We start from the raw sequence: 16,302 nt of genomic DNA, 5'->3' as shown, positions 1-16,302 counted from the left end.
GTATGTGTGGTGGTGGGGGGGATAGGGGGTGGGGGTAGTTAACAGGGGAAAAGCAAATCCTCATTGTTGTTTTCATGTATACATGAAAATAATAGTCTCCCACGATTGTTACACTAAGTTTTGAGTCTACAGAGTTTTTGATTGCCACGAAGAAGTTATTGTAGGTTCTTAGAGGAATAATATGCTGAAAATTTATTTACTCATTTATCAAAAAATCATTTATTGAGTACCTGTTTCTGCCAGACACTGTACGAACTATGGAAGTGAACAAAGTATTTACAATCCCTGCCCTGGAGGAATTCACAGTCCACACAGTCCAGTGATGAAAACCAGAAACTATGTTTCATCCCTTTCATCTGGATAAGGGCTATGATAGGAACACGTGGGGACTCAGAGGCATGTCACTTACCAAAGGGACAGGACAGAAGGAAGAGGAGGCAGTCAGCAAGAGGAGTCATCAACAAGTTCTGATCCTGTCCATAGGGATAAGTTGAAGTTGACCCATACATAGATGAGAGGAAACATTTAGGAAAGAGGAAATAGCATGAGCAAAGTTGTGGAAACTGGACAGTGCTTCCACACTGAGTGAATAATAATATGTATTGCGGTTTCGCTGGAGTGTAGAGTCTAAGACTGGATGTTGCAAGAGATGATAGCAGAGAGCCTGGAAAAGGCCAGATCAGAAAGCCCTTGGGGACTGTTGAAGAGCTTGGACTTCATGGGAGCCATGACCCAGTCCTATGTCATATGCAGAAGAGAGCTCAGTAAGAAGGGCCTCAGAAGTCCCTATAGGTGTTGAGCGTCTGAACTACAGAAGCCAAACCCCGATCACAACATCCCACTGTGTCAACTTTTTTTGTCTCATATGTTAGTCTTCTCTTGCCAAGCAGTGAAGAACTTTTGGGGTATTTTTCACAGCACCTAGCACACTGCTAGGCACATGGCAGGGGCTCCAATAATGCTCATGGATCAACTAACTGGAGGTACCTCCGGCAATAATACATATACTCAAGAAACCCTTACTGCCCTGGCATAGCGCCAGCCAATCTCAGCGGGAGCTCAGTCACTGCCTCTCTTGGCAGATGTACTGCCTCAGAAAGCTACCTCCCCATTTCTTGCTCCTTCTGCCAAATAAAAAAATGTGCCTGGGTACAAGAAACTATAAAGTATGTGATAACTAAGCAGCACATCGGGTGGCCAGCGGGGTGGCCTGAGGGTCATAAATCCTTCCCCATAGTACACTCCTCAAGCCAAGGACTCCCTCAGCTCTACTGGCAGTTTAGGAGTGCCACCACGACCCCCGCATTAAAATAAAATAGGTTTTTCCAATTGAGCACGTTAAAAGTCTCCTTTGAGTAGCTGCTGACCTTCTCTGAAGTATTACAACTTTCTACATTAATAACATCTGCTTTAATGACGACAAGGATATTAACAGGATGATTATTTCAACAATTAATATAATAGCAAGTCATTCATGCCCTGCTAGTAGTGGTATGAGCTGTGGGCAATGGGATCTGATGTGCTGCCTAAGATCCATCTGAGGAGGCAGTATTAAAATGATCTGTTTCTGTGTCATCTCCCCTCCCAGATTGTGAATTCATGGATGGCAGGGACCACAATCTATTTAATATCGGCATTCCTCCTGCCTTTCAGGATAACCCTGGCCCAGAGTGGTGCTCAGGGAGTACCTGCTGAAGTGAACTCCAGGTACCACTGTCCCCACCCTCTTCCTCATTCATACTTTTTAAGAAACAAAGAAGGAGGCGGTACAGATAACGAAGCCAGGAGGCTTGGGAGACAGAAAGGAGACATCTTTGCAGGAGCCCAATCCACTCCAGCCTTTAGGAAAGGCTGTTTTGTAATATAAAAAATGATCATTATGATTCATTAATTGCTTATTTTGTGGTAGATGCCTTGCTAAGTATTTTACTTCTCATTCTTACAACTCTTTGAGGTTAAGAATTATATCAAGGTCACAATGGCCCTGAGACTCTTAGGACAACGACTGTGGAGTCAGACTACCTGGGTTCAAATCCCCGCTCTGCCATGTATCAACTGTATGATGCTGGGTAAATGCCTTAACTCCTCTGTGCCTTAGTTTTCTCAGTTGTAAAATGAGAATAATATTACAGTACCTTCCCCATAAGGTTGTGAAAATTCGGTGAGATAACGTATCAGCAAGTGAAGCATTCAGGAGCTTTCTAAATGAAATTATTATTACTACTGGTCCCATTTAATAGATGGCTCCAAATATCACACTCTTAACATTGCATAAGGTTAAGAGAGATTGCTTCATCAATAAAGCAGGACCAGAACCAATTTCTGATTTGGTGATGGAGGCTGGAGCCAGAAGGGTTTTCAGTGCACAAAGCCACTGATGTCATAACCTTGATGAAAACTCTTCAGGATAGCCTTTGTTTTCCATCCCCCAGGAAGATACAGTCGCTGTCTCCTCTGGACCCTGATATTCTCTACAGACCTCTGTCACAGCAACATGTGCTGCACCTTTGTGATTCACATATCTGTCTTTCTCCATTAGACTCTGAACTCCTAGAAGGCAGAGACCCTTTTATTAATCTTTGCAATCCCAGCCTCCGGCACTGCCCTGGCAACAAGTAGATGCAAAAGGTGAAAGAACCCTAAGGTGGGCACTGTTTCAGTAAATGGTTTCCCAGTGTTCCTGACATGGCAGCTCCTTAAAAGTGAACTGTATATTTGAAGTTCATGGGACGAACCCAAGTTCCTCATCCATCAGTAGGGCAGAAGGACAGGCAAAACAGTGATGAGAGAGACAACAAAGGAGGATCAAAGCGAGAAGCTGGGGACCAGTGGTGTCTTTGTTCAGTAGACTCCAAGGAGCAGAGGCTCAAAAGAGAGGCTGAATCTTTAGCCCAGAAACTGCTGAATCTAAGCTTTCTGTGGTGGGGAAGATGTACAAGGTCCTCACCAAGCAGAGAGCAACAAAGGCTAGAAACTGCCATCCTCGTTGGAAATCAACACAGCAAGGGAGACCCAGTCTACTCTCTGAATTATCTGGTGACCCTGAGATGAGCCCAACCACTGGGCCCAACCATGCTGGTTTAAAGGAAAGAACACTGGGCAAAGAGTTCGAAGACTTGAGTTCAGTCCTGGAAATGTACCAATTTTTCAATTAATAAATACTTGAGGATCTACTATACGTCAGGATTGCACTAGGCACCTGTAATACAACAATGAACATATCACTAATCTGCTGTCAGCCCCTGGAAAAGTCACTACCCCTTCTCTGAGCCTCAGTGTCCTCATAACGACACGTGGAAGATAACCTCTATGTCATAGGATTGTTTTGTGTATCAGATGTGTTTTGGAAAGTTTACTGTACAACTTTGCAAAGGTAAAGGTTGTATTTTTTACTAGAGCTAAACTAGAAGGCTTAGTAAAAGCAAGGACAGCCCCCCCAAATAAATGCCAGGGACAACGACCTCTGCCAGGTCTGGATAGAAACCAGCGACACATTCCTAACCACTGAATTCCATGTAAGATGGTGATGGAAAAGCAGAAATCTGACACGTTCTCTTCAAATTCCTCTCAGGATCTTTCCCATAGTTACTGGTATCCGTGTTCATCACTGGGAACTGCACTATGGGGCCTCTTAGATGAGCCCCCTGGATGCAACTGAAACTTCTTAAAAGAAGAACAGACTTAAAACTTTGTGGGTTAGAGGTACCTTTCCAGACACTGAGCTAAAATTACCTGACCCCTGGTCTTTCAACTGTTTGGAAACATTTGGTGGCCACTAAGCGTGCTGTTTCCTCATTTTCCTGCTTACTGGCACAAACACAACAAAACAGAAAGCTTGATGCTCTAACAATGCTCTCTGATTAGTGGTTTGCAGAATCCTCTGTAATTTTATGATTTGCCGGCTAGAAGAATAAGAACAATGGAGTGGAAATGGTGTGGCCCAAGGGGCAGTCAGGCACCCTGAACTTTAGACTTTGTTCTACTGTGGACTGGCTCTGTAAACTTGATTACAGACCTTAATTGCCTCATCCAAAAAATGGAGGAACTGAACCATATCAGCGTTGCATGAACTCTTCCATGAAAAACCAGTGTTCCTCAAGATGTTAATGAGAGTTCCTCAGAAAAGGGGCTCCAAGATCAAATAAAAACAGGAAACTTGTCATACTCCATCCCTTCCTCCCCACCCTCCCCAGTCACATGCACACTAAGGCTCTAAGAAGTCAACAATAAAGAAATGTACTTTGCATTATTCAGTCTGACTTTTCCTAGATTATTAACGTCTCTTCTGAGGAAGACACATTGGAATAGAGCTCTCGGGTCCCTGGTCAGCTCTAACCCGCTGTGATTTGTATCAGAAGTACTTAACCAGTGCCTGGAGCACCCCTGTTTCCCACTAACCCAGTGAGGCACTTAAATGATACTCTGGCTTACAGAATTTCATTACATGTAGTTCACCTCACTGTAGTGAGAGTACTAATTTTTTTGTGTGACATCTTTACTGGAGTATAATTGTTCTACAATGGTGTATTAGTTTCTGCTTTATAACAAAGTGAATCAGCCATACATATACATATATCCCTATATCTCCTCCCTCTTGCGTCTCCCTCCCACCTGCCCTATCCCACCCCTCTAGGTGGTCACAAAGCACCGAGCTGATCTCCCTGTGCTATGTGGCTGCTTCCCACTAGCTATCTATTTTACATTTGGTAGTGTATATATGTTCATGCCACTCTCTCACTTCGTCCCAGCTTACCCTTCCCCTTCCCCGTGTCCTCATGTCCATTCTCTACATCTGCGTCTTTATTCCTGTCCTGCCCCTAGCCTCTTCAGAACCATTGTTTTTAGATTCCATATATATGTTAGCATACGGTATTTTTCTCTTTCTGACTTACTTCAGTCTGTATGACAGACTCTAGGTCCATCTGCCTCACTACAAATAACTCAATTTCGTTTCTTTTTATGGCTGTGTAATATTCCATCGTATATATGTGCCACATCTTCTTTATCCATTCATCTGTCAATGGACACTTAGGTTGTGTCCATGTCCTGGCTATTGTAAATAGAGCTGCAATGAACATTGTGGTACATGACTCTTTGAATTATGGTTTTCTCAGGGTATATGCCCAGTAGTGGGATTGCTGGGTCATATGGTAGTTCTATTATTTTTTTTAAATTTTATTTATTTTTGGCTGCGTTGGGTTTTCGTTGTTGCACATGGACTTTTCTCTAGTTGCAGTGAGCGGGGGGCTACTCTTCGTTGCGGTGCATGGGCTTCTCATTACAGTGGCTTCTCTTGTTGCGGAGCATGGGCTCTAGGCGCACGGGCTTCAGTAGTTGCTGCACATGGGCTCGTAGTTGTGGCACACGGGCTTAGTTGCTCCGTGGCATGTAGGAGCTTCCCGGACCAGGGATCGAACCCGTGTCCCCTGCACTGGCAGGCGGATTCTTAACCACTTCACCACCAGGGAAGTCCCTATTTTTAGTTTTTTAAGGAACCTCCATACTGTTCTCCATAGTGGCTGTATCAATTTACATTCCCACCAACAGTGCAAGAGGGTTCCCCTTTCTCCACACCCTCTCCAGCATTTATTGTTTGTAGACTTTTTGATGATGGCCATTCTGACTGGTGTGAGGTGACACCTCATTGTGGTTTTGATTTGCATTTCTCTGATGATTAGTGATGTTGAGCATCCTTTCATGTGTTTGATGGCAATCTGTATATCTTCTTTGGAGAAATGTCTATTTAGGTCTTCTGCCCATTTTTGTATTGGGTTGTTTGTTTTTTTGATATTGAGCTGCATGAGCTGCTTGTAAATTTTGGATGTTAATCCTTCATCAGTTGCTTCGTTTGCAAATATTTTCTCCCATTCTGAGGGTGAGAGTCAGAATACAAGACACTTAAAACACTAAGATGGGAAACCTGCAGTTACTAAGCTCCTAATACTTGTTCCATACTGTGCTCACATTTGTCCATACATTATATTATTTAATGCTTAGACAACCGTAAGAGATAGTTATCCTTTTATTACAGAGAAGAAAACTGAGGCTTGAAGAGGCTAAGTAACTTGCCCAAGGTCATTCAGCTAGAATATGATGAGCACCAGATTTCAAACCTAGCTACCTGTCTCCCAATTCTTGGTTCTGTTTGGGGCTCTGCCACCATAATTACCATAAGATCGATCACTAACCTTCTTCCCTAACCTTCCCTGGTCTCAACTGTCAAGTGGGAATAGTAATCCTTGCACTGCTGCCCTCAAAGAGTTGCCTTAAGACTCAAAGGCAATAATAGGTATGAAAGGGCTCTGTAATATATAAAGATATGAATATAAGGGGCACTTGAAATATTGTGAACAAATGTTGATATTTCCTTTCATGATTTTTTAAGGTACTTGAGGTTCTTGTAGGCTTCCCATGAAGTCAACTGTCCTTATCCCAGTCACCCCACCTCTCCGCCCCGCTCCAAAATAGTGTTCCTTAGAATTTTCCAGTTAGGATTTTGGATAAACAGAAAACACATCAACTTCTCAGTATTGAGTACTCTTTAGGCTAATTGTCAGAGTCACACTAAGCAGCCAATCTGCTTAAGGAGTCACAAGTAAAAACAGCAGTGAGGGTATGAGTGTTGGGAGGCCTGTAGATATAGGAGACTCCTTAAATAGTGGAACATGCCTGGGAAATAGGTCCAAAGGGTCATTTGGGACAGCAGATCATAGAAGCCTTTGTATAAAATCTATCCAGAAGATCAATAAGTATGTTGTGTATGGGAGTAGGAGGGGGCAGGGTTGGCCAGCTTCAATTTGTTCTGGGATGGACAACACCTTGGCAGGGCCCTGACCGTAGAAACAGTAGTAGATGAGTAGGGCTCTCAACTCATTCTCTAGCCCAGCCTGGGATCACACCCTCATGATCCACACTGCTGTGGCCATCTGCTCCCTTCAGCTTCTGACAGAGTAAGGCCAAAAACAATAGCAAAGCATTCTTGGAACCAGCCCTGGTCAGGGACAGATAAATAAATAGCAAAGTCCTTGCTCGTAGAGAGGAAGGCACTGCACCAACATAGTTTGAGCCTAACCAGAGGTCCTCTTGTAAAACAAAGTCTCTGGCTTATGGGGTATATTCAGGAATTGTGTGAACTGAATGAATCAAAGGAGCATTCTTCTATGACTTAAGAGCACCTGTGGTGTCAGGAGCCCTGGATTCCAGTCCTCATTCTGGCATGAATATAATTCAGTGAATCTGGGCAAATTACTTAACTTCTGTGGACCTCAGTTTACCAACATGTAAAGCAGGCTCTGTCTACCCCACAAGTTGCTATTTGTAGCCAGTGACATAATAGTTGAGACATCTACTCTGTAAATGGCATGAGATGGAATAGTGGGAGCTGACAGAGCATTGGGACACATGGTCTTAAAAGTTCAGAGCCCAGTCTGGGGAAGACTTGAAATAAGCTCCTTTTCTTTCTCCCCAGGCAATTTAAGTCTGCTTTTCTCACACTGAAGTCATTCTTTGCATTTCTATTGAAGGGAGAGGGAAATGTGCCACTCAAGTATGGAACAGAAAGGCTGCCATCTTTCTACTTTCCACAGTTTGTTCAGATTCACTGTACTGCAAAAAAGAGCAAAAGATTTGGATTTCTAATCCTAGCTTTTGTTAATCAAAAGCTGTAAAACCATAAACAAGCCTCAACCTCTCTCAGCCTTAGTTTCCTCATCTGTAAACTGGTGGAAGATTTCCTAAGTCATAAGATCATAGTTAAGATTCAATTAATTAATGATGAAAGAGTGTTTTGTAATCCACAAAATGCCACACAAACATCAGTCATTACAGAGCTGTCTTCCCATCAGCTCATGAGCTACATAGGACAGCGGTTATCACTAAATTGACAGGTGAGATAATCGAAGCCCAGAGAAAATACTGATGGTAACACACAGCTCAACTCTGACTTCCTCCAACAAAGGTAATTATTCCTTTTATTTGTTATAGGAGTTATTTATTAGTTTGTTAGCCTCATTAAACTAACAGATCTCTGGGGGACAGAGCTACATATATTTTATGCATTTTTGTACCTCAATGCCCAGCACTGGCACACCAGAAAGATGCTAAAGAAATAATGGCAGCAGAAACACATCCAGGACTCCTAATCCCAGGTATAGAGGTCTTATAACAGGAAGTGGCCCAAACCTCATAGACTGACTCATCATAACTTATCTCTTCCTCAATTCCTCCACCCTAGCAAGACTTTCCATTACTAGAGAGAGTCTCTAAGCCTTTGTAGGTGCTGATCCCTTAGCCTTGAACATTCCTCATATGCTTCTTTGCTGAGCTAATTCCTATTCACCCCTCAGACCTGGAGGCCTTTCTAATCTCCCCTAATACTGGGTCAGGTATTCCCTCTCCACCGCCCCCCCTCCATGTCTGTTTTATCATAGAATCCTAGCACACAGCATGTGTCAAAAGTATCTGTTGATGGTTGAATGACTGAAATAGTGGATCTGGAAATCCAAAGGAGATTCTTGGCCTGGAAGTCAGGAGGGCTGACTGTTTCTAATTCTAGCTCCACCACTGCTGTGCTCAGTGATCTCGGGCAAGCCCCAGTCCTTCCTGGACCATCCATAAATGAGCTATCATCTATGAATGAACTCAAAAGCACCGGCAATATATGAGACTTAGACTCATGCTAAGTCCTAAGGGTGAGGAACTTCTGAAGCCAGCTGTGTGCTCCAGAGTATAGGAGGTCCAATATCCTCACCCCAAGAGCAGCACCAGGTACACTGAACTATGCTGTCAGCAGCCTCCCAGCCTGTTGGTTTACTTAATTTCTCCTGATGAAGTGCCAAGAATAAATCGTAGGTGAGCAGCAGAACACGTTAATGAGACCAGAGCCTAATGAATCTTTTCCTTCCTGTGTCAATTAGAATTTCAAAGCTAGGATCCCCAAGGACCAATTTATTAGGAACAGAGAGAAGCCTTTTGTTCATGAGCTGCTGCCTGAGCTACTTTCCCTGGTCCTGTATGTCTGCTATGTAACAATCTTGCTTGCTCAGATATGCCACCTGGTGAGACAGACAATGCTTCTGGGGTCTGAACTTGAGGAAGGAGAGAAGGGGTCTAGGGTGTTTCTGGGGGTGAGTGGGGAGGTGGTTAAGAGAATCAGAGTAGCCCTGACTCGAATGCCACCTCCCAAGGATACTGGTCTTCAAAGAGCTAATAGCAGCAGATCAACTTGCCATTCACCCAACTAAGTAGCAGGTATTGTGTGACACCTATTTGCCTAAGGTATTTTGAATCCTCCCAACAACCCCCAAAGTAGGTATCAACAGCACTATTTTTTTTTTTTCGGCCGCACGGCGAGGCTTGCAGGATGGGCTCTCAGTTCCCCGGCCAGGGATTGAACCCAGGCCGCAGCAGTGAAAGCCTGGAATCCTAACCACTAGGCCACCAGGGAACTCCCTCAACAGCACTATTTTACAGACAGAGAAACTGTGGCTCTGAGAGACAAAGTAAGAATTTTAAGGAACTAAGGAACTAGTTGAGGAACTAGCTGAAGAACACAACCAGCAGTTGGTAGACAGGGATTTGAACTCACAATCTGAACTTGCAATTCCAGAGACTGGGCTCTTTCTATGAAACCACAGCAACCTTGCCCCAGGGCTGGCAGGGCCAGCGGCTGATGTCCTGAATGGCAGAGATGGCCTGTGGGCAGCCGTGGCCATGTTGGACACTTGCCACCAACACGCTGTCTTTTGCCCAGGCACAAGCAAGAATGCCTGTATATTGCTGGTCCTTCCATTCAATGACGTTGGCAATCTCACCCCGAGAACATAATCCAAGTAGAGTCACCATTGACATTACCCCCAGACTCCTCCCCCAGAAATCTTTTGATTTATGACAAGTTGCCAATCCTTGATCTAATAGCTCCCAGGTGCCTAGTTCTCTTGGCTCCCATACTGTCCTCTCCAAGTCACACAGGGCCAGCCCAGCTGCCACTGCAATGTCATCAACAGAGGCAAATTCCAAGGTGAGAAGGTAAGCAAGTCAGGTTTCCAAATGGCTATGAAATGGAATTTTAGGACTCTGGTGGGAAAAACACTTAAGAGGGAGGTCAAGAGGTTTGTCCAAATTTACAGAACTAGAAAATAGCAAGAACCGGAACACAGGCATATATTGAATCCTAACCTGGCATCTATCTACCAAGAGCAGGAATAATAAATATAGAAAAAATGAGATCAGTGGTTTAAAATTTTTTTTAAGCTTTTAATTTTGAGATAATTATAGATTCACATGCAGTAATAAATACTTTTTTGGGGGGTGGGGGGTGCTGTGCCTCATGGCTTGCGGGATCTTAGTTCCCCAACCAGTGACTGAACCCAGGTCCTCGGCAGTGAAAGCTCCGAGTCCTAACTGCTGAATCGCCAAGGAATTTCCCAATAAATACTTTTTTAAAGCACTTAGCACAGTGTCTGGCACATAGAAACCCACCCAAGAAGTGTTGGCTATTAGATAATTAGGAAAAAGGGAGAGGGCATTCAGGATGGGCTTTTGAGGAAGAATTACTAAGTTTCTCTTTACAGAATGCTGAGGTATACCCATATAACACTTTAAATAATCTTTCCAATGATCCCATCAAGCAGGTATTAACATCCCCATTTTACAGATGAGAAAACTGCTCTCAGAAGTCAACTAACTTATCCAAGATTACTTTGTCCCAGTACATGCCAAAGCTGGGATTCAAATCCACATATATCCAATTCCAAACGCTATGCTCTTTCTACATTTGCTTCTCTCAAGACAATACGGGCTGAGCTTAAAAGACAAGCCTGGATGTAGACTGGAAGTTAAGAACAGGCTGCCGGTTAAGTAGGGGGGATAGCATGAACTAAGATGCGAAATTTAGCAACATACTGTCTTTGCAAAGAGTGGTAGTTCAAAGACATTGGCCAGAATAAAACAGTAAACTCACATGACAAAGACAAAATAAAAAGCTAAGGGGCAGATGGCAGAGGGTCACTGAATGCTAGCTGCTCTTGCCAACTATGTGGATCACAACTTGACTCCCCTTTGCTGGACACTAAAGAAAGAGAGGTAGCATGCCAAAACTGAAGAGCCATAGACTGGGAGGCCAAGGAAATCAAGTTCTACCACTAACTAGTTAAGTGGCCTTGGGCAAGTCACTCGTCCTTTCTGGGTTTCTAATACCAGAGGATCAAACTAAAAGATGTCCAGGGACCTCTCTAACTTTGACCTTCCAGGAATCACTCTATTACCAGGTCATGTGTACAAATGTGAGTCTGGGAAATGCTAATGCTGTGATTAAACAAAGAAGCCTGAAATGAAACAGAGTAATGGTATGATAGGAACCTTGGGTACAGGGATAGAGAAAGAGAGCTAAGTGAGGGAGAGGAGAATAAAGGAATTAAATGGGATCCAAGTTAATCTTGGATAAAAGCCAGAAGACAGCAGGCAGGCAAGGGAAGGGAGGCTGAACCAGGAGAGTTACCAATCCTGGCCTTCCTACTAACTTGCTATGTGGCCCTGGCTATTAGCCTCATTTTCCCATTGGCCAAATGCAGGGTCCTATATGTTCTGGCCTCAGCTGTCCCCTCTCCCCTCTCTCTTCTTTCTCTTTGGTGCTGTTCCAACCACACTCTCTGCCTCCTAGTTTCTCTACAAACATGCTCTTATCTTGGGGCCTAGCCTGCAAAGCTTTCACACATATGAAATAATCTAATAATTAATGATTTACTCATTTTCTGTCTCCCCCACTGAAACAAGTTCCATGAAGGCAGTCTTTGTTTTGTTAACTACCATATCTCAGCTACAGGAATAGTATCAGGCATTTGTTGAATGGACCCCTAAGGTCCCTTCCAATTCTGGCATGCTATGATTAACTTATGGGCTTATGGAACTGGTGAAAATCTCAGAAGTTCAAAGTTCAAGCCTGGGTGAACTTAGGTTTAACCTGTCCTTTTGGCTCCAATTTTTGATATTTGCTTTGCCTCAGAGGGTCTTCAAAAATCATCTCCAAATGTAACAATCACATCCTAACACACAACTACACACATGCACAAATAGACAAATATATACCACTTAATTCAAGAATTATTATCATATGCTAGATGTGAAACACAGTATTTCCTTAACCTGGAAAATGAGGCCTTATGCAGTTTAGCCCCAACTTACTTCGATAACTTTAACCCTAACCACACTCCATTCCTGAAATCCTATGCTCTGGCTACAACGGACTGTTTACTCTTCTCTGAGACACACATGTGAGCTTCTGTGCCTTTGCCCTCATTGGTCTCTTTGCTTGGAAGCTACAGACTCCCCTTCTCAACTGCCAAATACTTCATCTTTCACTAATGTCAAATGTCTCACCTTTGAAGTCCAACTCAAACATCACCTCTTTTGTGAAGCCTTCCTTGATCTCTCAGGCAGTTAGTGTCCCCCCACCTCCAAGTTCCCAAAGCACTCCACATGCTTCCATTATAGTGCTCATCACTGCCACCTACTTACTTTATCTACCTCTTCTCCTTGATCATTTATGGGCTCCAAAGGCCTTGACCATGTGTTTGCCTTCTCCTTATCCCTAAGGACCTACCTCTGTGCCTGGCACAAATGTTTATCATATTGGATGTTAACATGGCACCACAACTAATAACACTTCTTAACCTTCACTGGCACACTTGATCAGATAGTTCTTCCAACCAAAAGCTGGTTTCCCTCATACTTCTACCCACTAATATGAACTCCTACGGGACTGGAGAAGAAGCTGGAAAGAAAGAGGAGAAACAGTATTTGCAGAGCCTTGAATGTCATGCTAAGGACACTGGATTTTATTCTAGAGGCTTTATGAGCAAGAAAGTGATAGGAATAAGATCTATATCTTAAAACCTATGGAGAGAAAAAGGGGGTTATATTTCAGGGGCAAAGACTGGAGATGGGGAGACAGGCTAGTTGACAATGAAAAAGTCTCAGTGAGAGAGGATTAAGATCTGGCCTTGGATGGTAGCACTGGGGATAAGAAGATGGGCAAAACATTTCAGAGACAAAACCACATAACGAAAGCAGTTGCCTACTTTACCTGAGTGAAACTCTGCTCAAAACAAACTTCCTCCAGGTGGAACTTTGTGACCTCTTTGCATCCAAGATGGCCCTGAGGGTAACCAGAGCAGGGAAAAAGCCTCCATGACTAGGTGAAGGGGAAGAAGCAAGTCTAGGATTAGCAAAGACCAAGCTCCAAGCCAGTGAGTAGGGCTGTAGGAGACAGCTCAACCTCCTGCTAATAGCTGCTACCTGCAGAAGTTTCTGCAAAGAAGTCGGGTCTGTGCCCTGAGCAGAAAGATGCCCTCCTGACTTGGAGAGCTCTAGCCAGCTTTAATACCAGAGACTCTGATGATTTTCAGCTGTGCTTTGTTAAGGAAAATTATCCAAAAACTGGAAGTAAGGGAAAAAGATAACTGTGTGAACTTTTAAAGTCATGTTAGGACATTTTTTTTAGTATGTATCTGAGAGTCATCTGATACTCCTGGAGAATGGAATTTTGTTTGACTTACTGTTCACAAACAGGGCCCAAATATTTTAAAACTCTGCAAAGTGAGAGATTAACATATAGCAAACTGAGAAGTAGAAAAGATAACATGAAATGTTACATTTTTATTAGAACATTTATCAATTTTCGATCTAATTTAGCAATCTCATTTCAGCAATCCTTTTTCCACTAAGAACATAAATCCAGTTTCTCAGCTATTCTCTTTCTGCTGGTTCCCACACTGAGTTAAACAAAACTTGACACATGCTCACATGGATGAGAATTATGCCCTGACATAGTACACACATCCACAGGCCTGCCTACCTACCTCACAGGAACCAGATGCCAGGAGGCAAAAGAAGCCTGACATCCAGGCACAGGATTTTAGTGAAGTGAAACAGGTGGTCACTTATGAAATGACATAAAGCTCAGTGTAGCAGAAAGGGCACAAAGCTGAGAGTCAGACCTGCCACTAATTTATTGTGTGACCTTGGGCCTATTACTTACTGCCCCATGCTGGGCCTCAATTTCACAATTATAAAACAGGTAAGTTGATCTAGGTCAGTGTTGTTTTATAAACTGTGCTCCTGGCAACTATGCAGGTTTAAGGCAGATGCCTCAGAGCCTGTCTTTGATGAGGGTAAGGGGGAGGCTAGACTGGTGGACTCTGGGCCCACCACTGTCACTTCTAACAGAGCAGCTCTGTTTGAGATGTTGAGTTATATGTTTAAATAAAGGGCTCCTCCATAAACTTGATAACTGTTAGTTAAGATCTCTTCCCACTCTGACATCCTAAAATGCCATCATTTTATGGCAAATGATCCTGGGGACAATACAGAGCCAAAAATATCTCCTCTTACCCTATATTTAAAAACATATCATTAGAAGAGGGTCTCATTAAGAAGGCCCTAGCAGTTGAGTAGGAAGGGGTGAGGAAGGGGACAAGTGAGCAGAGGAGGGCTCAGAAAAGGGCAGAGACTAAAGGCCTGTCCCTTTTGCAAATGAAGATTGAGTGGAACCCAAGGCCAGGGACAGAACCCTTTCAGGGAGGGCTTAGATTCACTGGCCTTATCAAGACTAAGGAGTTGGACTCTAGCCCCTGACTCTGCCACATAAAGGCAGATGCCTTCAGTTTCCTTAGACTAAAATCTCTACAAGTAACGTACTTTGTAAACTGAAAAATGATTACAGATTTGAAGACCTATTAGAGCAATCTTATTCTTAAATCTTTTATATTATTCTCTTCTCCTGCCAGGTCCCTGAAGGAGGCTCATCACACTTGAGATGTATAGACCCTCTCTCTTCCTTCCTTACATTTCAGAGTTGGGCATACAAGGGGCTTATTGCTTGGAATATTCCCCTCATTCAACTTTGAAAATGACAAGTACACTTCTTACTAGGGAGTCCATGTTCCATGTTGAAGATGGAAACCTGGCCTCTCGCTTAGTGATTGGACCTCTGGGCCACACACGTGGATCCTAGAGAAGCTGGTTTGAGGCAGGGCAGAGCAGAAGAAACTCATAGGAAAATGCACTGAAGGCATGGAGATATTCCCATTATACTAAAGCCACTGCATACCCCTTCCTGGGCACTCTTGAACACGCTACCCTCCTGGAAGGGCAGAGGCCAGAGGAAGTATGATACTCAGGAAAGAGCTTACTATACTAAATGCTTGGGGTCTATGGAAGGAGGAGGACCTGAGTTCAAAACCCAGCTCTTTCACAGACTAAGTATATGAACTCTGGCAAATTCATTTACTTCACTGAGGCTCAGCTTTTCCCTCTGGAGCTATTAATAACTTAATGAGTTATAAAGATTAACAAAGATAATTTTAACTTAAAACACCTACGACAATACCTGGCACATAGTAGGCACTTGATAAATGTGACTTCCATCAACAGGGAAAGGGCAAATAGCAAAAGATGACTGAACGTGATTCACATGACAGGTAGGGAGGACTAGGGGATGAACCCCAGCAAGTATATCAGAGCCGTGAGTGGCTCAGAATGGGAATGGGCTGATTTGGAGAGTCTGTTGTGCTATTCTAAGAGCATCTGGATCCTGTACCAGCCAAAGCAAATCAAACAGGAGTGCTTATGAAGAGCTTCTTTCTAAAACAAGTACGGGCTGTGTTACTGACACATGCCACAGGGGAATTGAGAAGACTGCTGGCAGAGATGTTAAGAAAGCTGACAAGCTTTCAGTTCCAATCTTTGCTACTACCTACGTATGGGTACAGCTAACCTTGGCTCCAGAGGAGAAAACCCTCAACTGAGACACAAGAGACCTAGGTGCTGGTCTGAGCGTGACTCTGAGCAGGCGACATCATCTCTCAGGCCTCAGTTTTTTCTTTCTCCTCCAAATAATAACAATTCTTTACATGCCTACTCTATTATCACTATCCTCATTTTCTATGGCTCAGAGAAATTAAGCTAATACAGGCAGGCATCTGAATTCCAGGTCTGCTGTTAAAGCCAGTAGTCTTTCCACTCTATTGCATCATCTCCCAGTATTAACTGACGGGGTGAAACCAGGTGGACCAAGGCATTTGAGGACCTGAAAATGTTATGATTCTTAGCAGCTTGAAATTGTGGTTTCAAGAGCATTCTAAATATATACTGTAGTGCTAACCTGCTAGTTAAGAAGCCTTCTCCTATAAATGAAATCCTCAACACCAAGGGCAAAAGCTGAGTACAAGCCAACTTGAGAGCCAGAGAAGAGCAGACAATGAAATTTTAGGAAGCCTTGAAGAGGCCCTTGGAGAATACATTGCC

The 16,302-nt window shown here is 43.5% G+C and overlaps 1 protein-coding gene across 16 annotated transcripts in view; it reads right to left on the bottom strand.

Moving 5' to 3' along the window:
* RALY (RALY heterogeneous nuclear ribonucleoprotein) overlaps window positions 1–16,302 on the bottom strand; it is a 79,478-nt gene that overhangs the window by 21,820 nt on the left and 41,356 nt on the right. Inside the window, exon 1 of one of the 16 annotated variants that reach the window (XM_022592645.3) lies at window positions 13,082–13,269. The exons of the other annotated variants lie outside the window; for them this stretch is intronic. The gene's annotated coding sequence lies outside the window, so the exon portion shown is untranslated. Of the gene's footprint in view, window positions 1–13,081; window positions 13,270–16,302 lie in introns of those variants that run through there. 16 annotated transcript variants of the gene reach the window in all.

The sequence above is a fragment of the Delphinapterus leucas genome, chromosome 15 (genome assembly GCF_059928025.1).
Source record: "Delphinapterus leucas isolate spDelLeu-1000000601 "Yukka" chromosome 15, BTC_Dleu_Yukka2, whole genome shotgun sequence".
NCBI lineage: Eukaryota > Metazoa > Chordata > Mammalia > Artiodactyla > Monodontidae > Delphinapterus > Delphinapterus leucas.
Note: the sequence above shows the minus strand (reverse complement) of the source record. Positions and strands in the feature narration are given on the sequence as shown.